General features: G+C 41.7%; 1 long non-coding RNA gene across 3 annotated transcripts in view; it reads right to left on the reverse strand.

The window, feature by feature from the left end:
* Nucleotides 1-22,982, reverse strand: part of LOC132251475 (uncharacterized) — an 82,644-nt gene extending 59,662 nt beyond the window's left edge. The window contains exons 1-5 of one of the 3 annotated variants that reach the window (XR_009463600.1): nt 22,618-22,982; nt 21,648-21,730; nt 13,161-13,268; nt 12,150-12,225; nt 11,920-12,016 (exon numbers count right to left, since the gene is read on the reverse strand). This is a non-coding gene — a long non-coding RNA (uncharacterized LOC132251475). The remainder of the gene's footprint in view (nt 1-11,919; nt 12,017-12,149; nt 12,226-13,160; nt 13,269-21,647; nt 21,731-22,617) is intronic. The other 2 variants (XR_009463599.1, XR_009463601.1) reach the window with 2 other exon arrangements.
* Nucleotides 22,983-25,001: the final 2,019 nt, after the last annotated feature.

The following is a 25,001-nucleotide window of genomic DNA, read 5'->3' on the forward strand; positions in this document are numbered from 1 at the left end:
CCATGTAAGAAAAGACCCTATCACACAGACACAGGAGGAGACAGAGTTAAGGTTGCTATGGGAACCTTAGCTCTAAATGGTCTGGCTTTTGTTGGCTTAAAATCCCAAACATTGCTTTGCATTAATTATGTTTTTGTTGAGGTTTTTTTGCACTGAATATATAAATTTGCAGGATTTGCCATTTCACTCTTTTATAAGGTTATATATTTGTGCAATATCTCTAAAAAAAAGTGTGTGTACTATGAAGTAAAAGAACAAAATCAATTATACTGCTGAACAAAATTTTAGAAATAGGAATGAGAAGAATTCTGAATTATTATTAAACTAGCTACATTAGTGGTGATCAGTGCCACTGACTATTGAAATGGATTCCAAAGACTGAATAACAGTATCACAGAAGGAGAGACAGTAGGAAGGGGCCTTGAGAGAAGAGGCAGGGGACAGGAATGGGGCAGCAGCTGTGGGAGGAAAGAATTGAGGGAAATGTGTCTGAGAGTGGGAGCTGGGTGCTGGAAGAATGAGTGGAAAGATGTGAAGACAAAAGCAGGCTAGAGGAAGGAATAAGGAAAAAAAGGACATGTGAATGACAGTGAAGACAGGAGGAAGTTGATCAATTATAGGGGCAACAGGAAGTGGTTGGGCAGTGAGATGAAACAGAGAGAGGCTCTGAAGCCAAAGTGAGTTTAGCTAAGCTATGGGAGAGTATAAAATGGGAGTTAAGCTGCTGCTGCCACCAGGTATTAAAGGTTATTGCAGCTCATTTGTTCTATAATTGAACTGTAACAAATTTTAATACTTAAGTAAAGGATCTATAAGTTCTGAAGCAGATCACTACAAATTTGAAACTGGCAAAAATTAAACAAACATATAAATTACATTTAATATACATATAATTAAGTTACTTCATAGAATTGACTTTATTTACATTAGTCTCTCTCATGCTTAAGGCATCCAAAAAGGCTTTACCAGACAAAAGCAGCAACACCTCACCCAGTTTCAGATACTAGAATCTATTTAATAAAAAAGGGATAACACCCGTTGCACTGAATTCATGCTCCACACATTTTTGAAAGTGCCATTTGATCATTTTCTTGGCAAACTACTTATGGATAATGCATATGTTTTGATTTTCCGTTTTTTTTAATTATATTATCTCTTCCGGAAGAATTTCATCTGGTAAACCCGCCCCACAACAATTGCAATCTTTATTCATCTTTATGGGTGGTAGAGAGTCTGGAGATTTTATGACAAAAACTGATATTGCACTTAAATATGGCCCTGTCTAAGAAAACAACACATGTAGCTTCTACAGTACAAGATATCAAACAAGCAGGCATTAATAGTATGTTTCATCAGCTGTATATAGCCTCACATACTGTTCATAATTTTAAAAATTCTGCTAATATTCTATACCATCTTAGCTATCATGACTATAAATCATCTCATATATCTGCAAATGGAGGGGAAAAAAACATTAATTTTAACTATAAATAAGGAAAACAGTGCCTTTGATCCACATGCCCTTTTACAGAAGTGTACATAATACCAGATATCAGTATTACATCAATGAGACTTAAGGGATTTTCTCAGTAAGCCAGAGTTGAGGGTCATCAACACTAAAGATACCATATCCCATTCCTCCTCACTGTACTGTATCATGTACACACTGAAGAAAAGGACAAAGCTATGAGAATTCTCGTGGAAGAAAATGAATTACCAAAATCACCCTTGTAAAGGTCTTAAATGGAAAGAAGTGCTAAGATCTGTGAGCAGACCAGTGATATCTCCTAACATCCCAGATGTGTCACAATTGCATGTTAGTCCATGACACAGAGGCAGTCCTAGTGTCATTAAATCAAAAACTCCTAGGCCAATAGCAGTCATATGCCAGAACTCACATGGATTGAACTTTTTGCAGCTTTTGACAAAGTCAAAAACCTAGGTTATTACTAACCTGCTTATGCAAAATAGTTGAGCTAAGTGACACAGCATGTTTTGCGCAGCTGAGCCTTCACTAGACCAGGGTTCAACTAATGTAGATACATAAAGCAGGTCTGTGTTACCAAAGGCCACAAATAATGCCCTAACTGCATGATTGCTGCATAGAGCTAGATGAGAAACTTACTAGTGCTCCATGCACCATATCCAAAGCATCTTATAAAACACATTCTTCTGAAGGAGCAAATGACAGATAGAGAGGAAGAGGGTCAGGAGGCTGGCATGGAAGGTCTCATGATTCAGTTACAGTTACAGTGCTGTCCCACAGCAAATCAAAAGCAGCCTGCTCAAAAAAACCCCTTTTTTTACCAAATGCTCTGGGAGTATTCTCAAGAGGACAAGTTTATTTATGAATGCACAGATATCTGAAGCAGGGAACACCACGGAACCAGAGCCTGAAGCCACTAACTGCTGCCCGCCATCTTTATTACCGTTTTGAAGGACATTTTGGTGTACAGCAGAAGAATTTCCAGGTGGATGACCAATGTATGCAAGGTTGGAAAGTAGTTTGGCTGCTTTGGGATGCTAAGGCAGAAAGCCAAATAAGGAGATTAAACAGATTTTGGCTTACTTGCCACCCTACTCTTTTTGTGGCACATCCAACAGCAATCCAATTCCACACAAGTACAGCCTCAGTCAATTACACGTCAGGTGCTGGAGGGTTAGGACATGTTCCTTGCACAGCTCTGCTTCCTCTTCGAGAAGTTCTAGCTACTTCATGGCTGTGGATCATGGTGTGGGTTCTTCTACTTTAGAAATGCTGCTGTACACATCTTGTAGCCTTGCAGGTCTCTTTCAGTCCTGACAGGTCTTCCAGCCTCTCTGCAGAGCTGCCCCATGACATGAGTGCTTGGGATGCAATCATGAGGAGCTCTTCCAAAAGATCCATAACTGTGTACTGCTGTGAGCACACTTAATCAAGTATTGTGCTAGGCTGACAAATGTCTAGTTGTAATAACATCCATCCTTAAGGCCACTGAGCTTGTTTCACAATCCACCACTGCGTTAGAGAGCAGAGTCCTTATAAAATTATTGGAATTCAATTGACCACATCAGCTACATGTCCTTTATTAAATCCAAAGGCTAGTAATAGTTATACAGTTACCTTAAGTCAATAGTGTAACAAATATTAACTATGTAATACCAACTATGTAATGTTGCAACATTTATTAATGAAGTATTAGGAATACTTACAACTGGGATAGAGAAGAAGGAATTCTAATCTTCCCATGCTGTTTGGCTCCAGCAAATCCATTTGACATTAACAAAGACACCTCTCTTGCCCTTTAGATTTCTCATTAATAGATTTAGCTTCAAACTTCCATACGCATTTCCTTCGGTTGTTTACCCATAATCATAGAAGAGCAGGGCTGGAAAAAAATGTCATCTAGACCAACCCCTTGCTCAAAAAAAGAATAATTTCCATCTAAACCATGTGAGTGGTTTATCATAAGTGTTTATCTAACCTATTCTTTAGCGAAAATAAAGGGGTGGGGGATAGAAATTCCAGCCTCTTTAAGTAATCTGTTCCATATAATCCATTCTTGGTGGAATTAAGTGGTTTACAAACTCCTATCATCTTTCCCCTATATTTATACATCTACAGTAATTCCCTTTGTCTAAAGCTTCCACTTTCTGTTAATATTAGCATTCTCTCTCCCCCACTCTGTTTAAAACATGGATTCTTGGAGTATGGATTCCATGCTCATATGTAAGAATATACTCAAACATACCATGACCTATTGCATATTACGTTTCCTTAGTATACTATAACATTATCTCTACAAAGGCATACAAACTGTGACATGCCCAGGCCACCTATTGATCAAAGCCCCAAACACAAGTTCTAAGAAACACAGCTTAGATGCAGGTAAGCATGTCAAGAACAGTGTAGGTGGGGTAAGTTCAGGTCAGGTCATATATCTTAGGCTTGTAGGCTGAGCCCAGGAGCACATGGTTTCCTCTATGGCCCCTGGCACACATTACACTTAAGACATAGGGTAACCATATCCCTTTTTTATTACTACTACTTATATAGTATATTATTTATTATTATTTTAAAGGAATTCCAAGACACTGCCTGTTCCCCCTCTCTCCCAAGTCAGTGTCATGAAGGTAGGATGGAGCCAACCAGGGCTACAGTCCCAGGGCAGAGTCTAGAGCTGCCCCCTAAACACAGGTCCCCACCAGCAGCTAGGTGGGAGAGAGCAGTACAGGGGTACTGCTCCCCTCATGGTAGGTGGTCTGATCCTCCCTGTCCCTGCAATTCCCTACCCAGCCCAGCCCCACCTCCAGCTGCTGCTCAGGAGGAGCCAAGCTGGGCACGTGCAGGAGTGGTTGGCACTAATATGGCACTTCTGCTTCAATTTTCACCAACTAGCCAGGACAGCCTATGAAATCCAGCACTGTTCCAGTCAACCTGGTTCATATGGTCACCCTATTAAGACCAGGATTAAACAGTTACTCATACCTTAAGTTGTTACCTGGCCATATATTAATGCAACTAATGCCATGACAAAACAAGGAATAAGCCACAAAGTTTTTACACAAAAATAGCATTGTATCTTTGTGGGTGGTTCTTATCATGCCAATAATTGAATGCGTGGTCAGACTGGGACTCCCAGCCATGGACAGTACTCCTGTTGCTGGGGCTGCCAGCCACAAGAGAGCAACATGCCCACATCACGTTACGGGGCTCCCAACCATGGAAGATTGTTACTGGCCAGTGGAGTGGGAGCCCAGGCTCATAATCCCAGGCTATCCCTGCACTAGCAATAATGCATGATAGCATTTGATGCAGGATCCCACAATCACAGGCATGGAATGGCAGGAAGTGTGACTGTGGGGATCCCACATTAGATCCCATTGCACCTTCACTTGTATGTTTGCCAGGGTCCTCAGCATAGGCAACCCTTGAGAATAATGCTTCTAGATCAAGACCACTGAAAGTTCCACTATATCATAGCCTTCTGGACTAAAATCCTGGCCAGGCTGGAGTCAATGTCAAAAACCCCTACTGAGTAGACGCTTATCAAGCAGCAGCCAGTACAGCCTTTCTGTCATATTTAGTTCTATGCTCAAACTGATCTCTCTCAGGTATGTAAGTATTGTTAGATTTAGCTTACCACAACTTTTTCAAGAATGGGTCATCAGGGACAATCTGGCCAGTTCTTATTTGGTATATGTTAAGCAAAGTTTTTGGAGAAAACAGGCACATAATTGCTTTCTTAGAGGAGACAGTGAAGTTTCAGTCAGTTGTTACTTTAGAAATGGAAGAACACCAGGTCAAAAAGCAATTCTTATATGAGCCAAAAATGTATGAATAGTCATAAGAAAATAATATTAACTTTTTTTTTTTTTTATTACCTTAAGGTAGAACCAGGTATCTATGTCTAAAGACAAACATGATCTTCTGCAATTTCAGATAAGTCTTCACTTCTTGCTCTAGGAGTATCTAACTGAGACTGATAAATATTTTTAGCGAAGTGGTAAAACATGTATTCCAATAAACACTTATCATCTCTTGTGAAAGAAAACCCAGAAAAAACACCTAAGTTCAGGGTTGAAATTTTTTATTCAGAAAGCCCCAGCAGTCTACTCCATGCTTAAACCTAGCTTCAAGCACTGCTAAAGCTCTCAGATTACAAAATGTAGCCATTGGTGAGGGCCTCTCATTGTACTGTACCCTTAAAGCCTATCAAATACTAGTAAAGCCACAAAAAATACATTAACTCTTCTGCTTTGGCAGCAGGAGGAATAGTGTATTTTCCTATGGATCCAAAAGGTGGGAGTTCAAAGTTTTGCTGTAGACTCAAGCCAAAGACTAATCTCAGGAGATACAGGTATAAGCATCTGGTCACCAAAAGCAGCTGACCAGGTCACTCCTTTGTACACTGTTGATGAGATATTATAAAGCCTTAACCACATTAGACTGATGAACTGCCAAGGCTTGGGATGGACCATGATATCTTTAAGATTACTCACTGTAAGAATTACATCTGGAGTAAATACTGGAAAAATACAGGGCTGGAATGATAAAATGTGTATAATCACAGTTCTCATTAGGATTTTAAACATGTCTCTGTGTAACCAGAGTATTTAGGACATTTCTCTAATCCCATAATAGGAATTTTGAAATAACTTTGTGATGTCAACCCATAAGTCTTTTGACTGGGGAAGGCATTCACAGAATCTATTAATATACAGTAGTTTCCTAGCATTTGGTTGTCTTTTTATTATCTTTTTGGAAGATATAAACTACACAAAACTACATTAAAATGTGTCACTAATATCCTTTTAAAATTAAATTGGAAGGTTTTTGATGAAAAGCTAACACAATATTATAAATTTATTTGACAATATAAGAATTATTGTATGGCAACATATTACCAAATTACAACAGCTCAGAAAAATTATTTAAGAACCTGTCCAATGACAATATAAAAGTCTGAGAAACTTTTATGTATTGCCAGTAAACCAAACAATAACAATAAATGTCTGTAAGAAACTTGGATAAATTAGCAGTCAGACAGTTTCATTTGTAGTTTCAATGTGATGACTCAGTGAAAACTCAATTCTTCTGGGGTAGAGGAAAATAGGAATATTGCCCCCAGTGGAATTCCACAGGAACAAAGAAAGATACTATTGTACTAAAAGCTATGGGTATTTTGAAATTACTATATAAAAGAAGCTTGCACAGAAGCAGGTTGGATAAATGAACCACTCACTTGTATTGCAGCTTTACTTTTTGATCATGAAAGTAAGCAGTTGAGATGACTGGTTAATTTCTCTACTTAGAGCTTCTTTCCACAAAAATGAGCTGTCAGAAAGGCTCCTTTGATAACTGGTTGCTTGAATAAATACAATGTCAGTTGACATAGCCATCTGAAAAAGGGGGTCTAGAATTTCCAGAGCTGTGCATGGACAGAAGGTCTGTTTAGTCCTTTTAGTTACACATATGCTTTCAATTGTCACCAGAGAACCTCCCTATCTCAAAAAATGATAATCTTATCTAAAAGGCCAACAATATAATTCTTTCAAGTAGAGTGCAAACCAGGTAGGTACCGTTGTATTTTGCAGATCCCCGACACCTGTGAAGTAAGGGAGTGGAAGCGAGGAGCAAAGAAATCCCACAAAGCTTTGAATTAACGGTCAATGTTTTATCTTCTTTAAGTGGATAAGAAGGAAACAGTTGCGTGATATATCTTGACCTAATAAGGTTGTTGATTCTACCAAATATTTCATTGCAAAAGCAAACTAAGGAAATCTAGTATAGATTAAGTCACCATAGGATGGACACATAACTGGAACAAAAAAACCTAAACAAACACTCAATGAATCACTGTTAAATCAGTGAAAGCATTTCAAATGCAGTTTTCAGGGCTCATCCTGGGTCCAGTTTTATTTGTCATTTTCATTAACAATTTGGAAAATAAGAATTGAGAGCACTCTTACAACACTACAGATGCCACAAAGATGGGCAGGGTTACAAGCACTTTGAAGGACAGGATTAGAATTCAAAACGACCATAACAATTTAAAAAAAGATAACTGGAAGTCACTATACATAGGAAGAAATCAAATGCACAAATACAAAATGGGGAACAATTGGCTAGGCAGCAGTACTGCAGAAAAAAAATCTGAGTTATAGTGGACAAGCTGAATGAGGCAATAATGCTGTTGCAAATATGACAAGTATCATCCTAGGATGCATTAATATAAAAATTATATAGGCAAGACACAGGAGGTAATTGTCCTCTATGAGCACAAGTAAAGTCCCAATATATAAAAGACTATTACATAGAGGATGGTAGGTAATTTATCATTCTCCTTATCCACAGCAGAAGGACAAGAAGAAACCAGCCTAATTTGCAGCAAAGATTTAGGTTAGAAATTAGGGAAAACTAGCTATATAGACTGTGCAGGGGCAGCCCAGCCCTGAGCTGTGAGCTAGGAACTATGGGGCAGCTAGGCTGCTAACAAATGTGGAAAAAAAACCAAACCAGCGCTTTAAGCTCAGTGCACCCCTGCACCAAGTTCAGTGCATGCTCAGAAAAGGCATCACATTAGGGCTTCAGCAGGGCTTTTTGGCACTTTTATGTAAGGCAGATTCAATTAGTTTTTAGATATAAGTGCCGGATCTATAAAGACACTGGGCAAGCCAGGTCAAACTAACAGGATGCCTCTTCTGGGCATGCACTGTGCTCGGCACTGAGTGCACTGAGCTTAAAGTAAAATGCTGGGGGCTTTTTAGGTTTTATTTCTTCATATTTGTAAGCACCCTATAAGCTTAACTATAAGCATTAGAATAGACTCTGTAGGGAGTTTTGGAATCCTCTTCACTGGAGATTTCAAAGAACAGGTTAAACAAAAGTCTATAGGAGACTGTCTAGGTATGCTTATCCTGCCCCAGTGCAGGTGAATGGTCTAAATCTTTCTTAAGGTTCCCTTTTAGTATTTCTGTTCTCTCCAGTGTAGGTATTTTTACATATATTGTACACATTATTGACTTAACTTTATAGACAAGACTGAACACAGTACCAAAGCTAAGTGACAAGCTAACGGTCACAAGTCAGAGATGCAAATCCATGAATAGAGTCCATATCTCCAGTCCCCTTTAAACAGTAGATGAAGTGGTCTCAAAAGTTTCTGTTGCTAAAAAGGAGATTTGAACCCATAAAGGCTTATGATTAAATCCAGGTCCTTAGCTACTCAATCAACAGCACAACTATGGGAATATGAGAAGTTATGCACACTCTTAATATATTACATTCCAGAAGAATTACAGCTGTAACTTATATAACTAGGCAGAATTTGCCAACGGAGGGGTAGAAAATGCTACCTACTGTTTTGACATAAATTGAAGGCAGGGTAGGGTGGCTCCTTATAGCCTAACTCAGAGATTACGTAGGCTATAGCCTACTTTGTCAGATGCTATGAATGGAGAACAGGGGTACTTAACAGAAGGCTATGAATTCATTTAAATATAAAGGATAGGGAAAGAGGGAGGGACATACCTGGACTAGGGATTCCTATTCTTACTAACACAATCCTTAAACCATAGCCACTCAAATCAACAGAGCCAGACTCAGACCCTACTCCAACCGGCTGCAATACCAACCCAGTGACAAGGACAACAGAATCCATCTGATCACGACCTACAGCATCCAACTTAAACACTTTGAACACTTTCTAACCCTTCCTGGAAAATGCTGATCATCGCAAAGCAGCCTTCGGGGACAAGCCTATCCTAGCTTACAGGCAGTCCCCCAAATCTTAAATAAAGTCTCTCTAACAACAAACTACTAATTCCTATTGTTGCTAAAGCGCCAGGCCTTGCTTTAGACCCAGATGCCATTTGTGCCCCCTCATCAACACTGGGCCAAACAGCACTGGTTATAAACATCCAGGGTTTATTCACTTGCTCCTCTACCAATGTCAAATATGCTGTCACGTGCTTATACTGCCTCTAAACTTGGACGGATGGGGCAGTCAACATGTGAAAGAATGAGTGGACAGTTATTTTACATCAGATCAATAAAGACATACAACCCTGTGGCAGAAAAGTTTAACCTCCCTGGACATTTCATCACTGACATCAGGGTAGCTGTTATAAACAACAGAACCTTAAATACCAACTTGTATGTGAAACTGAAGAACAAGAAACTATCCACAGACTGAATTAAGTGTGGTTTCAACAGAGCCTCTGGATTCTTATCCCATTTTACCTGCACTGCTTTTATAACCCTTATATCCCTCAATAGGTTTACAGCTTTTCTTATCCCTTTTGATCTCTTCAGCCTGGTTTTGCCTCTTCCATCCTTTTCTACCTTGTTCCCTATCCTTTATAATTAAATTACTTTATTTTTTTCTATTTATTGCCCCAGCTGCTCTTCTTTTCCTCCTCCCTTCCCTGTGTTCCCTGCCCAGTCTCTTCTGCTGCTTTCTTCTTCCTGCTCTGTGTTCCCTGCCCACTCTCAAGCTTGACTTCCTGCTCTTTGCCCTACCTCTGGTTGTGCTTCCTGTACTCTCGCATGCTAAACACCATGCCACTTGTGCTCCAAGTTGGAGCTACTATAAAGGTGCTACGCTGCCCTGCCTTCTAGCCAGCTACCTCTCTCTACTCTTTGATACTATAGAGTAAGGGCTGCATTTTATCTTATACAAAAGAACTACTGATGTATGAATTAACTTTACTTAAAGGTTGTAGTATTTGTACAATTGAAAGTAAACGTACAGACTATAAGTTTAACCATTGTCTTGTCTTGCATGTTTCTCATAGTGTATATTCTTGGAATGTAGCCTGTGTGTATTTTCCATAAACTAATACTGAAAAAAAACACAAGTCTGACTGTGTATGTGTAAACATGTAGCTATGTCTGCATATGTACTGCATATTGCCATTGTAGATGCATATGTTGGTATAATATTGTTTTAGTTTACTTGAACTTATAAAGTCACATACACAAGGTATTTCTCTGCCTTTGAATGTATTTCTGTTTTTATATATACACATGTATTTCTGTACTTTCATTTGTTGCACTTGCCATTTGTATGTGCCCTGTGTCTGTACTATTTACTACAATTCTGAAATTCAATTAAGCTGTGGAAGTAAAATCTTTTTGTTAGGTAAAAGGTGTACATACATTACCTTTTGTCCAAAAATGTAACCAGAGCTTTGTATAAAGGGATATGAACTTGAATTGTGTGGAGAGGGGATCCTACAAGACTTATGTAACCTTCTACATAAGGTTTCAAAAAGCAATTTGAGAAGTGAACTTTTTCTCCGAATTGTGATACAAGCTAGTGCAATACAGATACTTTATTAAAATGAAGCACAAGAGTCAGGTGATTACTCACATGGCTAGCCTGAAGGTTTCAGGAAGAAACTAACTTTTTCCTCTTCTGAGGAATTTGAGGAAGATTAAACAAAGGTTATTTTCAGTTTAAATTTCTTAATAACCACAACTGAAAATAATTTTATGCACTTGTGTGGGCAAAATAAATAAAACAGTATACATGAACTAAAAGCACTTTTCTATATATAAAAGAAAAGCCTATGCAAGTTTACTCAAATGTTAATAAAACAAATTAAACTGAATGCATGTTGGAGCATTTGTCTCTGTTCATACATGGATTTAAAGCAAGATAGGTAGCACTAAGTGAAACCTAGAAACTTTCACCAGTTCTCTCTCCTAATGAGCTTTTCCATTCTCTTTTTTCTTCAGCACTTTGCAGTATTTTCTTGATATAGGTAAGACTGTTTGTTTATTGCTTAGTTTCCTACTTACATAACTTTTCATTTCATTATTTTAAGCTATGGATATATTTACTCTAAGAGAATTCTTCATTAGTTATTATGAAAAGGTTATTATAAATAGCAGTATATCTTTTATAAAGGCAAACCTACAAATAATACCAATATATACACCAATGGAAACATCCCTTTTTTTCCTCATAAATGATAAATTCTTATATAATAAAGGGCTTAGTCCGTCTGTCTAAAATGCTCTTGGAGCACTCTGTTTAGTGAAACAACCAGTCTGAGTGCAGAGCACTGCCATGACTGCGGGGATGGAGGGACCGGGGTGGTGGAGGGCAATGCTCTGCCACCTCTAAGGAGCAGGGCTGTAGGGGTGGGGGGTAAAACCAGTGACAATGGAGGCAGCAGTGGAGTGGGGTGCTGGCAGAGGGGGACAGAGGGGATGATGGGCAAGCTCCACCCCACATCTGCTCCTGGGAGGCAGTGTAGGGTGATGGGTGGCAGCACTCTGTCCCTGCCCACCCTCCCCCATCATTCTTGATGGGCAATTCGCTAGTCAATTACAACTTTTGATCCAATTATATCAAAGTAATTCAAACATTTAAGGGGTACAAGGAATGTTTAGAATGCTTGTGACTTTAGTCAATAAATACATTTTACCTGTCTTGGTACAAAAGGATCATCTTCTAGGTAAGTGATGGCCCACAAGGAGTTAAACCATGACCCATTGGGGATGAAGGGGAGAGGGGGAAGTGGTCTGAAAGCCAGAGTTATAAGCAAGACTGGGTTATACCAAGAAAGATAATCCAAGTGTGGTTTCTTGTTTTCAAAAAGATGTAGGGCAGGAATGTTCACTAAAACAGCATAAATACTGTAAGCAGGTCACTCACCCAGCTTCCTTTCTGAGGCCAATCAACTCCATAGTCAGGTTTACAGACTGTTTATTTTACTTTGACAACCTTGTCCCTATAGGGGAAGAGAAACAATAAAATAAGCAAGTGTATAAAACCAGTACCATGGCAAGGAAGTTTGGTACCCAGGCCAAAGCCCGCAGTGGCAGCCTGACCTCACCCCATGCACAGATCCAGGTGGCACACACCTCCCCCATGCTTGCCCCGGCGTGCACACAGCAGTGGGAACCGCCCTCCCCCCAAGTTTCTCGCACTCCCACAAATGAGTCACTCACAGCTCCGTTCTGCGCCCCGCCCTAGCTGGGCAGTGCCTGTTGGTGCCCCTTCACTTTGGCGCCTGGGGCAGTCATCTTGCTCAGCCCCCTCCCCCCCTTGTTATGGGACTGTGGTCTTTGATCAGAACCTAGGAGGGATTACACAGGCTTAATACTTTGCCTTAAACACCACACTTTCTCCCCCTCTTACCCTGTGCTCTAGCAGCTCCCAACTGCCTCTCTGACTCTACCCTCATTTACTGGCCATCAGCTGCCACTGCTCTCAGCTTTCCAGGCAAGCAGACTCCTAACTGTTCAGTCCCTTCACCCGAGTCTCAGTCTGAGCACCTCCTTGCAAATTCCTATCAGAAGCATACATATTTTATGATGCACTTCTTGTATTTGATCCCTCTCTTTTAATATTTCTGTAAGGAAATATGTGCTTTCCACAATTCTGTTTATCTTTATTTCCTTTAAATATAGTAATACAAGATATAGTCTGTGACATAATTTATTTTAAGGCTAATTATCCATTCCCAGGTCTTTTGCAATTTTCTGTCAAATTATTCATAAGGGAAAACACATACAGGTGCTTTAATTCTCATTTAGATTAATAAAATCTCACTTTTTTCCAAGTCTCGTTTCACATTTTAAAGACATCCCTCTCGTATTACAGTTCAGGTTCCTTCATTATTTTATCTACAAATTTTATTATTTTGTAGGCGATGCTACTTACCAGTTTTTGACTTAGTGCCCTAGACCATATACCAAATTCTACTGCTTTTCCTCCTTTGATAAGATAGTCCCCAGTGTTCTGAGTCATTTGGTGGAAGGGGTTAGGTCACTATAAAACAAAGAAAGTGTTTTATCATAACAGTATATTGACATATGGTAACATATCTGGTTATATCACCTCTCTCTCTTAATCCCTGATATCAATTATTTTATTTTGATAGTTAATGAAGCATAGACTACTCTAGCCCAGTGCTATTTTATTTAGGTTCACGGCTCTATAACAGGATATTTAAATCAGAAAAAAGGGTTTCTTTCTACATACTAATAGAAGAATAATCAAAAGTGCAACAAAACCATATCACATAAACATATAGGATAAGTACAGAGAGCTAAAAAGCCCAATGCTAAATCAATTCAGTCTTTTCAGGTTAGCCTAAGCAGGATAGATTAAACTGATAAGTGATCAGACATTCACTTCTGATTCTGGGAATGCAGCCACATGCCTGCAGTGGCTCAGGCCAAAAGCTGGGGGGGGGGGGTGTTAGAGCACGCTTTCCTGATTGGCTGAAGCAGAGAGCCAAGGCTACCCCACCCACACTGCAAGAGGGAATTTGCAGGGGAGTTGCAAGGCATCCTGGGATGCCAGGATGCCAGGGGACTGGGAGTTATCTTGAATCTGGAGGGGATCTGGGACAGAAGTTTAATAAACTGATTTAACCTAAATCAGTTATGCCTAATACTGTATCCATCCAGGTTTAGCTTAAACCAATTTTGACCGTTTTGAAATCAGTCTATCTGTACTGAACTTCTATCATGTTACAGATCTGAACTGGTTTCCAATAACTCTTACTGGTTTATGTGTAATTTCTGTCCCTAGCCATAAGCCACAGTTACAACAGCAGATAAACAGAAGTCTGATTAAAAATACTGGCCAACACTTTAAAATTCAGTGTCCATTTGTCACAACCCAGTGATTTTGGTGCCTCAGCATAGTGGAATTTTCCCGCCACATGAGAGCCTCTTGCAAAGTAGAGGTTTTCTGTTGCTGCAGAAAACCCCCGGTGCAAGAGAGTTCCCGCCATTCGAATGTAAATTTGTGTCCCGCTATTGGCCAGTTCTAAATTATGCACACGTGGCAGCTAGTAATTGGCTTGCTAGCCGTTTAAAAATTAGCGCGACTTCCGCCCAAGTCGGAGAACTTTGAGCACGCTGCAGAGTGCCTCTGAAGAGATCTGACTCGTGGCTGAGCTGATTGATAGACTGATCACCTATCGATTCTTCTCCCCGTCGCCGAGCGCAATCCCAGACGTATCCTTTTCCCTGCCGGCCTGATCTGTAGACGGACGTGCTGGCCTGAGCCCTGCCAGCTGGAACAACTAATGTAGTTGTTCAGATGACCGGACCGTTTTTGTCGCAACAGCAAGCGACGTAAGTAAAGTTTTACAACCATAAAGCTTTCTCGGCCTCTCTATTCACCAGCCCGCCCTGACAAACGAGTAATTATTGAATCACCTCGAGTCGGCTTTGGCCGTCCGAGACATGGCGACGAGGATGGGATCTAAGGGCACGGTGATAGAGAAGAACCTGATCGGGTGCTGCCCCTGGCGCACCGGGACCCGCCACGTAGAGAATGCCAACGATCTATGGGCGCATATCGCTTACCACCAGGTGGTAGAAGGGGATGAAAGAAATATTGATGGTTACTTCTCCGTAAAGAGAGAAGAAGCCGTAGTGAAGGAATGGAGAACTAAGCTATCCCTTGGGGAGTTCGGATGCACAATGGGGAGCGACCAGGTCTATTATCGACCCCCGGAGGAAACCTCAACCATATCCTTAGCCGGGGTGAAAGCGTGGAAGGCAGAGAAGCTGACTCCTGCTCAAGAGTTTGCTCAATGCATTCGATACTTAAGGGAAGGAGGGGAATCCACCCCCACGGACTGGTTTAACTGTCCGGATTTGGTGCCGGAATCACGGGGTCATGAGCTCCTCGTTCAGCTCCGGGAGGATTTGGAAACTAAGGGCCGTCATGTGCCGAGATGGGGTCTGACCAAATGGAAGAAGGGAAAAATGATAAATGTGCTGTTCTGTACAGCTGTGGGTCTACTAAGGGAATACGCAAGTTTAGAGGCACAGATGCACACGGCAGGTAAGGAGTCGCTGGAGCGGACAGCAAAGAGCTCCGGAGCGGCGCTTGTCAGAAGCACCGGCCGCATGATACTGCTAGCAGAAAATGGCGCCGAAAGAAGAGCTAGCCATCCGGGAAACCCGGAAAGGAGGGGCGGAGCTTCAGAAGACCTGGCAGGGATCTGCCTAGCACCTCCGCCCCCTGAGGTGACGTTGTTCCTGGTGGCCCTGCCTCCTTGCCAAGGGGAGGGGGCAATGGGAGGAGAGATATACCCAACGCTCCCAGATGAAGAATTTAACTCTTTCTCTACCGCAGCTCACCCGATAGCTGTGACGAAGCATGTTGCAGATGAAGATGGTGCTGCACATACCACTATTATCTCACGCACACGCACTCGACCAGAGATTCAAGAGCTTTGCAAGGAATCTAAAATAAGATCAGGAGAGACCTTGGCAATGTGGTTAGGATGGTTAATAGTGGAATTCGGATCTGACACCTTGGATAAAGAAGAAGCGAGTGCCTTGACCCAACAGGCGGCATGGAGTGGTGGGCGTGCTACCGACTTGAATGTGGTCGTGGACAGTGCCCACTGGCCCATCCCGCTCCCAGCGCTCGTAGTGGGACAGGTAAACCACAAATTTCACACCTGGCACGAAGGTCGTCCACAGAAGGCTACCGCGGAGCAACTCCTCCTGGCTATAGTTGGGGTGTCATACCTCTCATGGAGCCCGAGAACAAACCCAATGGGACTAACTGCCGTGCAACGAAAAGAGAGATGGGCTCATCGCCACCTATCGGACCCTGGGGCAATCCCAACGCCCTTGGAAGCTACAGAGGCCTGCGTGGAGGTATATGGAGGAGCAAATGCCGTTACACTCCGACTCTTCTTGAACCCAATGGCAGGTCAACCGGTGGGAAATCTCTTAGGCCATCTCCCACGTCTACAAGCAATTATGCAACAAGGTGAAGAAGCTTCTGATACTATAAGGGACCGATCTTCGGTATACCCAACCGGAACACTGAAACCCAGACGGCAAGAATTTATCCCCCAATGAGAGCAAGGGTGGTCACCTCCAGGAACCCCGAAGGAGAGAACCCTGAAGGAAAGAACCATGTTTGGTTTTCTTCTCTCCCGCACCGGACTTACAAAGGCGCAGCTACGAATTTTGGGAGAAAGGGGCCAGTCTCGTCTGGCTGAAGCATTAGGATTCAAATTCGAGGACTCATCAAAAAACGAGTGATGGCCGGTGGCTCCGCCGGCGGCCTTCTCCAGTTCAAACCTGACCCTACTGATTCTCGACCATACGCCGAACTCACTGTTTGCAACCCTACCGATCCAGATGACCAACAACAAGTTTTCTTCCTTCTCGATACTGGAGCTCAGACCAATGTGATTACTTCAATGATACCTCATCAAAAGACCACCAAAACGATTAAGGTACAACGGCTTAATGCTATTGCTGTCACAATGAAGGTCAAATTTTGGGTCCAAGGCTACCGATATCCCCTAGAGGCTGTCCTAGGGGGCATCAACATTTTAGGGATCCCGGGGATAAAAGCGCTTGACCTTAAAGAACAAGCACTACAGGCATTACCCGTCATTATCCCAGAACAGGATTGGCATCGACCAACACTTCATAACAACTCTACCTGGCGATATCGACCAATCCCGACTAAGGGTTCGCTAAAGCAGTCCCTTACTGACCTCCTGAGGCAGCTCGCGCGACAAGACTGTATTAAGACTGTAACAGCCAGCACCTACCTGTCATCAGGATGGGGGGTAGCGAAACCTGGAAAGCCTAATGAAGCCCTGTTGGTTGTAGACTATCGAGAAGTCAACAAAAGGTGTCAGGTACTTCAACAACCTAATCCATCTACTCTGCCACAGTGTATGTTTGAGATGGCACAGTTCCAACAAAATAAGTGGGTTGGAGTCACATTGGATCTTAAAAATATGTTCTTTTCCATCCCGATAAATGACCCGGAAGGAATACTAAACAAGTGTATTGATGGCATCATGTATAGGTGGACGGTCTGTCCACAAGGATATCGTAACGCTCCATCACTAGCCACTGGTGCCATGAATAACACCCTAAAGAATTTTTGAGCTTCATACTCTCTTCCCCCAGAGAAGGAACTAAAGATTTGGAGTTACGTTGATGATATCACCATCATGGGTCGTGATAGTTCCGTAGTTACTAGTATAGTTAGTCAACTAGTCACTCACCTTCAGAGTGAGGGATGGACAATCAACGAGAAAAAGTCATGTTTACAACCTGTAGATGACATTATGTCCCTTGGTACTCAATACATTGGTTCCATCCGCCACAGAATTTCTCATGAGGGTCCTAACATCGATCCATTGAAAACATTCTTCCCTACAACTAAGAGGCACTTTCAACAGCTGTTGGGTCATTTGAATTGGTATCGACATTATATTGAACCTAGTGATTTGGCACTCCTCACCAAATTGCAGCGACAGATCCGTAATAAATCCTGAAAGTCCACGCCCTGGACAAAAGGAGATCAGCAGAACCTGCTTCGCCTGCTAGCTACGGTTAAAGATACACAACTCTATGCCATCGATCTGGGCGAGTCACTAACCGTACCCCTCGGGTTCACCACCAACCATGTGTGGGCTGTCGCACATAATTCTCTTGATGAGCTAGTATATACAGCCCATAAAACACTTCAAGCAGCACAACATCGATATGGAGCTGTGGGAAAAATCCTCCTTGCCGAACAATTGGTGGAGCCTTTAGCAAGGGGGCATGGGACGTTATGCGCTCCTGGTGCCACATTGTTACCCTTGCTGGATGCAAACAGAGTTGACCCACATTTTCAGGGAGAATCTAAGACCTGGAATACGCTAGTGCTTACCCACTATTACAACTGGCATTGTTGGAGGTTGGAAGACATGGTACCTGATCCAAGCCCAGAAGATGAGGAGAAAGTCCCTACATTGTATGGAACTTCTGCCCCGGCATGGATGGCCTCAGATGGAACCTCCCGACATGGTGGAGGCTATGGGTATTATTGCAAAGCTTGTAACGATAAGGAAATCTTTCAAGCCGACCCAGATGATAATTCGGCCCAAAAATGTTAATTATTAGGATTCCTCAAGGTACTAGAACATTGTCTGACACATCATAATGATACACTCCCAGTTCCAATCATTGCAATTGATTCGCAATACATTTATAAAATTCTTATGGGCACAGCTTTCCCATCTGAGAATTTGAATGATTGGCAAGATATTTGGGAAACGTTAACTAAATTTGTGCGCCTCCCGTTGATTAGGCACACCAAGTCCCATCGTCCAGATACTGATCCAGTACATGAGGTCATTGATAAGCTTTTAGAAGATCCACTCCGAACCGACATAGTCTTGCCTGTCACATCTACCGCCGATCCTGAAGTAAATCCATTCCTCGTGTGGCTTCATGAGAATTGGGGTCACCCGGGACCACGAGCTTGCCATCAACATTGGTGCCGAACCCGTACAGAGCCGGCCTCATACGGAGCTCAGCGCGATTGGGAAAAGGTAGCTCAGGCCTGTGAGATATGTGCTAAAGAAAAGTGCCATAGAACCAAGCACCAACTAGGAGCTTTCAATTCTTCACAGTTTCAAGCGGGAAAAGTTTGGCAGGTAGATTTGCTGGGACCCCTCCCAGGGTCTAAGCTGCCAAATAAAGGACTAGTTGTTGTTAATTTGGGAACGAGACAGTTACAGGTTATCCCCCTACGGAAAAGTAATGCCACTGCTGTCATTTCTTCTTTGACTGCTGTATTTGCTACCTGGCAACCTCCTCATGAGATTCAGTCTGATGGAGGACCTCTGTTCAATTCAAACGCTCTGGACAAATTCGCTCATCTTCATAATGTAGCCTGGCATCTTCATTTGCCATACCACCTGCAGTCCAGCGGTGTTGTGGAAAGACACATAGGTCTGTACAAAGAGCAACTTCGCCTTAGAGGAGGAGGGACATTTAAAAACTGGACTAAATTTAATCACAATGTCCTTATTTCACTAAACACTGCTAAACCGTTATGGGACGAAGCTAATGTCCAGAAACTTCCACCTTGGGAGCCCAAATTCCAACTAGACGAGTTAGTGTGGATTTCAATACCGCACCCCCATCAGTCTCATCCACAGGTTCACAAAGGGACCGTTCAGCGGTCGGGACAGTATCCTAATACCTATTCTGTCCAATTAGAGGAGAAGCCCGATCGTCCTCCTATTATCGTTCATCACAACTGGATGACACGCCGTTCCAACGTTTCCCCAGTATCCTTACAGTAAATACAATTATGAGTCTTTTGTCTTGTGTTATTGTTTTCTTTCTTCACAGGACTGACCCTAGAAAAGTAGTAATCCACAACCGCCCGATTGTGAGATTCATCGAGCTCCAGACTGCAGTTCGTTCGAGTTAATAGAGTGATGATTATAAAGGAGACACTGAGACGGCGAATGTTCATTAGCTCAGGACTTGCTATAACACTATTTACTCTCAGTTTTGTTAAGTATTTTATTGACATTGTCTGTTAATAGGAGAGGACGGACTGACTACCAGACGAGGAGAGTCCCAAGCAGATGTTCTCCAATCAGACGATGATCAACGGTTGTTGTTATATGTTCAAAGTTATTGTATTTTGTAATTTGTTAGAAAGACCGGTCTATCAAGTTGTTTGTATATATATATTACTGGTTGTTAAAGCTTTGCCAGGTCAGTGAGTCCCGAAACAAAGATGCCGGATGATGTGCTCATGTGTCTAAAATTCCAGTTGTGCCATCGGCAAGGGGGCATGTCACAACCCAGTGATTTTGGTGCCTCGGCACGGTGGAATTTTCCCGCCACATGAGAGCTTCTTGCAAAGTAGAGGTTTTCTGTTGCTGCAGAAAACCCCCGGTGCAAGAGAGTTCCCGTCATTCGAATGTAAATTTGTGTCCCGCTATTGGCCAGTTCTAAATTATGCACATGTGGCAGCTAGTAATTGGCTTGCTAGCTGTTTAAAAATTAGCGCGACTTCCGCCCAAGTCGGAGAACTTTGAGCACGCTGCAGAGTGCCTCTGAAGAGATCTGACTCGCGGCTGAGCTGATTGATAGACTGATCACCTATCGATTCTTCTCCCCGTCGCCAAGCCCCAGGGCGCAATCCCAGACGTATCCTTTTCCCTGCCGGCCTGATTTGTAGATGGATGTGCTGGCCTGAGCCCTGCCAGCTGGAACAACTAACGTAGTTGTTCAGACTACCGGACCGTTTTCGTTGCAACAGCAAGCGACGTAAGTAAAGTTTTACAACCATAAAGCTTTCTCGGCCTCTCTATTCACCAGCCCGCCCCGACGAACAAGTAATTATTGAATCACCTCGAGTCGGCTTTGGCCGTCCGAGACACTATTATTATTTAATAGGCCTGGTAGGGTAAAAAGAAAAGTTTTTTCCTCCCAAGTTTAAAAAAAAAATAAGAAGAGACAAACCTTGAAGATTTTATTCAGTCTTTAATCAGGTCAGATATCTCCAAACATCAGGACTTGTTGAACATATTTTTAAAGTCTAGCTTTGTCCTTATAAAGCATGGGCATGCAATTATTTTGGGCAGAGGGCCGCTTACTGAGTTTTGGCAAGCCATCGAGAGCTGCATGACAGGTAGCCCAGGGCAGATTAATATTAATTTTCTAATTTTTTTAGGGGCCCCACGGACCAGATAGAATGGCCTGGGGGCAGCTTCCAGCCCCCAAGCCACATTTTGCCCACCCCTGTTATAAAGCCTACTCAGCGTAATAACGATAGGGAGGCAAAATCTGATTAGGTCATCTTTTCCACCCTGAACCCTGGGGGCTTATGTTAACGTGTTCACAACAGTATATTGCCAAGTACTTTGTAATAACACCAGGCAAAGCTATTTCAAATCATTTGTGGCATCCTAACAATGAGCAAGCTTTAAATTGCTTTAGAAAACATCATGCAATAGATGCCACCTAAGAGAATGATAAAGAGAAAGTAATATTATAAGAAAAACATATAACGAAGATTGAGCACAAATAATGCATTACAAAAAGATTACCAAGAATATTCATGAAAGAAAAGTCAAGTATAAAATACGATCTCTATTCTCTGAAGGATAATAGTCAAAAGAAAACCCCAGGGGAAATTCTATGCTGATTTATTATTTATGATTGAATAGGCTATAAATCAGTGCAAATCTCTTTTTTTCATCAAGGTTGCTAAAAATACCATGAAGCTATGGTGCCCATCCAGCCAAAAAAAAAGAAAGAAAAAAAATAGAATATCAATACAGCATTGATTGTGAAGTTCCTGTGGCTAGGACTGCACAGTCCTAATCAAATTTTATTCCCTTACCAGTATGTCAGAGCTTCTGTGAAACCATACCAATCCTTTTCTTCAGCAAACTATGTGGCTAATCTTAGAAGAAGACAGAAGACCTGTAAAAGGTTATATAGATCACATTTTTGCAGCCCAGAGGACTACCATACAATAAAGCAGTATATTCACAATTTATATGTCAACTCAATGGATGGAAAAGATTAAATGACTACAAAGAGAAAAGAATTCTGGTCTAAAATACAGTACCTAATCAAGCCATCCATTTTTCAGACTATAAAATGGTTATTGTTTTTGTAAAAGTCTTCTAAAAGTAAAAAAGATGGGTTCCCCACCACCACTAAAAGGAAAATGTGAAATCATGCAATTTATCATCTTTCTGGAACCAAGGTAAAAATGGACAAACTAAAGTGAAGGGGCAGGTCACACCTAAGGTGGTAGACTGTCATGCACAAGGAACTGCTGCAGAACAAAACAAAATTTACAAGGTTTTAATATATTTAATAAAAAAGTAAATGAAATGTGTGGGCACATACCAAAAACTTAAAAAAAATCAAAATAATATAGAAGATGGGATTTACTATGTTAAGGAAAAACACAGGTTATTTCTGCTGTTTTTTTAAGCACTACTGGATGACTTTACAGTTCCAATTCTTGAAATTTCTGTCTGTTCAGAAAAGCTAGTTATATCTTCCTTCCAATTCATTTACTCAAGCCATATATATATATATATATCTAAGAAGTCCTATGCTGTCTTTGATACCAATTCTGTAAACACTTCTATACATTCATCACTTCAGCAATATGACTATCCACATATTTAAGTATTTGCAGGATTGGGATCTGGCCTTTAGGTTATGCAGCTGTAACTGTTAATTACCAAGAGCTGGGCTAGTCAGATTCTAGCTGCTTTTTGCCAGAAAGTAACTACCTGATTTATTTGCTGTCTGACTGCTATGGCTGCTACAGAGAACATAGCTGTACTTACCCAGGTAAGGAGTAAAGAGAAAGAAAAAAAAATTCAACAGTCTGTAAGAACTTTTCAGTGTGAAATGCTGATATTTTCTTCTTCATAAATCATCTTAAAGGGAGAGGGGTGTTCTTTTATTCTGCTTTTGAATAAAGTTAAGAAAATGCTTCAACAATTTAAAAAGGAAGAGAAATGGTTAATTCTGTTTCAGGCTCAGTATATCGCATTCACTAACACATGCTTACCTGCAAAAGAATTCCTACAGTAGAGAATGGATTACTAATTAAAGGGGGCTTAATGAGAGATGTCCTTTTCTTAACCTTTGCTCTATTTTTAAACATAGCAACAATAACAACAGAAAAAAGATGCATAACAAGAAACTTAATTAACTAGTACTGTATATAATTCACAAAATTGCATAAAAATGGGGTGCTACATAAACAAACTGTAACATCAGTAGAGCCTAAAACCCAGTGTTGAGCCAGTTTGATATGATTACTACTTAACTTGGGACCATACCCTTCTTTTGCAGGATTTAACTAAAGAGCATTTTAATTTTTTACTACCTTGTTATCAATTTAGAAGCAAATAAACAAGTACTATGAAATTACATTTGCTGCCTTTCAACAATAAAAGCACAATCCCAGCATGTCATGAGTTCATATTTCTTTTTCAACTCCTACTTTTGGGGAAAAAAGTTGAAGAGCTAGACTTAAAACAATCAATCTGATTTTACTTCAAGGGAGACTTCAGTTTGGATTAGGGTAATGGTCTCAGTCCTGAAACTGGGCTCACACAGGTGGACCCTTATGTCCATGCGGAGACACAATGAAACATAATGGGTGTCCATGGGAAATCAAGGTCTAAGTCTCTTGTGTGTTTGTGTAATGTTGTTCTTTATATTCCATTGAAATAATTAAAGCCTCTTTCCTGTTTTTTAACAGAAATTTCCCACATTCAGATGTTCCTTCCTTAAGTGTTCTCTGTTCATTTACCCTGTGACAAACAGCAGCATGTCATTTTGTGACCCCTGTCTGAACAAAACCAGTTTCTGAGACACATATTTCAAAGAGCAGGGGTTTAGGTTTACTTATGCATTACTTCTTTCAGAGTATCATTCCAGGTGACCATATTAGTTCAGTCACTGTCATATCAGGTAACAAACTGATGAGACTGAGGGTGGCAGGTTTCCACCTCTCCCCTTCTGTGTGCGCAAAATGTCCGTCAACTCTTAAAACAGTGATTAAAATCACAATTTTTGCCAGAAATCTTCTAAATATAGTGCAGCAAGATGGTAATTTGTACTTTAGAGCAGTGGTTCCCAATCTGTGGTACGGGTACCACCAGTGGTACGCAGACAACCTGTCAGCGGAACGTGTCAACAGATTTATTATAATGACTTTACACATGACAAAAATTTGCTGGTAGTACGTAAGGTTGTCTCGTTTTAAACTGGTGGTGCACAGTCTGTCAGAGTTTGGGAACCGCTGCTTTAGAGAGATTATTATCTGTACTGGTATGTGTTTAGCTCAGGGGTTCTTAACCTTTCTAGGTTCAAAGCACCCCTCAGAAAATGCCAGCTAAGTTTTCACTCATTTTTGGCTATGGAAAACTAATACAGCCATTTTTCTATTGTAAAGGACTCAGGAAGACTGCAACGGGTAGGATTTTTTTAAAAAAACTTCTTATTTCTTATTTGAAATTGTCTGCACACCTAACAGTGTGTGGGCTTTGGTAGCACCCCTGAAAGGATCTCGTGGCCCCCCCCACCGCACCCTGGGTGAGAATCCTTGGTTTAGACCTTGACAAATGTGTTCCTTTTCCTTGATGTGTAACGTAGAGCCCGACTGCCGGGTCCCAGTGAGAGCCATTGGGTGTATAAATAACTCAGGGCATCTGAACGCCAGCATTTTCAAAGTGGGTGCTCTCAATGGGACACCAGCAGACTAGACTGCCTTGCGTGAGAAGCTTTGTACCAGTGGAGAAAGCCAGGCAGGTCCTCCACATGCACAAAACACTACATCCCTATTTCTTCCTTATAAAGCTCCAGGTCCTGGAGTCCTGGGAGAAACAACTTTTATTTTTAAAGATCCATGGGTTTTCCATCTTCACCCTTTCCGGGAAAAGCCTCAAAAGCGGGTGAATCCCAAAGGCTCCAGAAAGGGGCATTTAGGGTCTGTCGTGAAGGTGAGGAGAGAGGGGCTGAAGCTCCAACACTAACTCCCACGGGCTCACAAAAGGGTCCTGCTACTGTCGCTTGCGCTAGCGAGGCCACTTCAGGCCTCTGAGGGCTGTTGCGGCCTGAAAGGGCATAAAAAAAAAGACTCCGGGCCGGGGCTCTCCGCGGCTTCAGTCCCTCCCTTCCTCCCTCCCTTCGCCGGCCCGAAAAGCGGCGGCTCGGG

This window comes from Alligator mississippiensis, chromosome 1 (genome assembly GCF_030867095.1).
Source record: "Alligator mississippiensis isolate rAllMis1 chromosome 1, rAllMis1, whole genome shotgun sequence".
Taxonomy (NCBI): domain Eukaryota; kingdom Metazoa; phylum Chordata; order Crocodylia; family Alligatoridae; genus Alligator; species Alligator mississippiensis.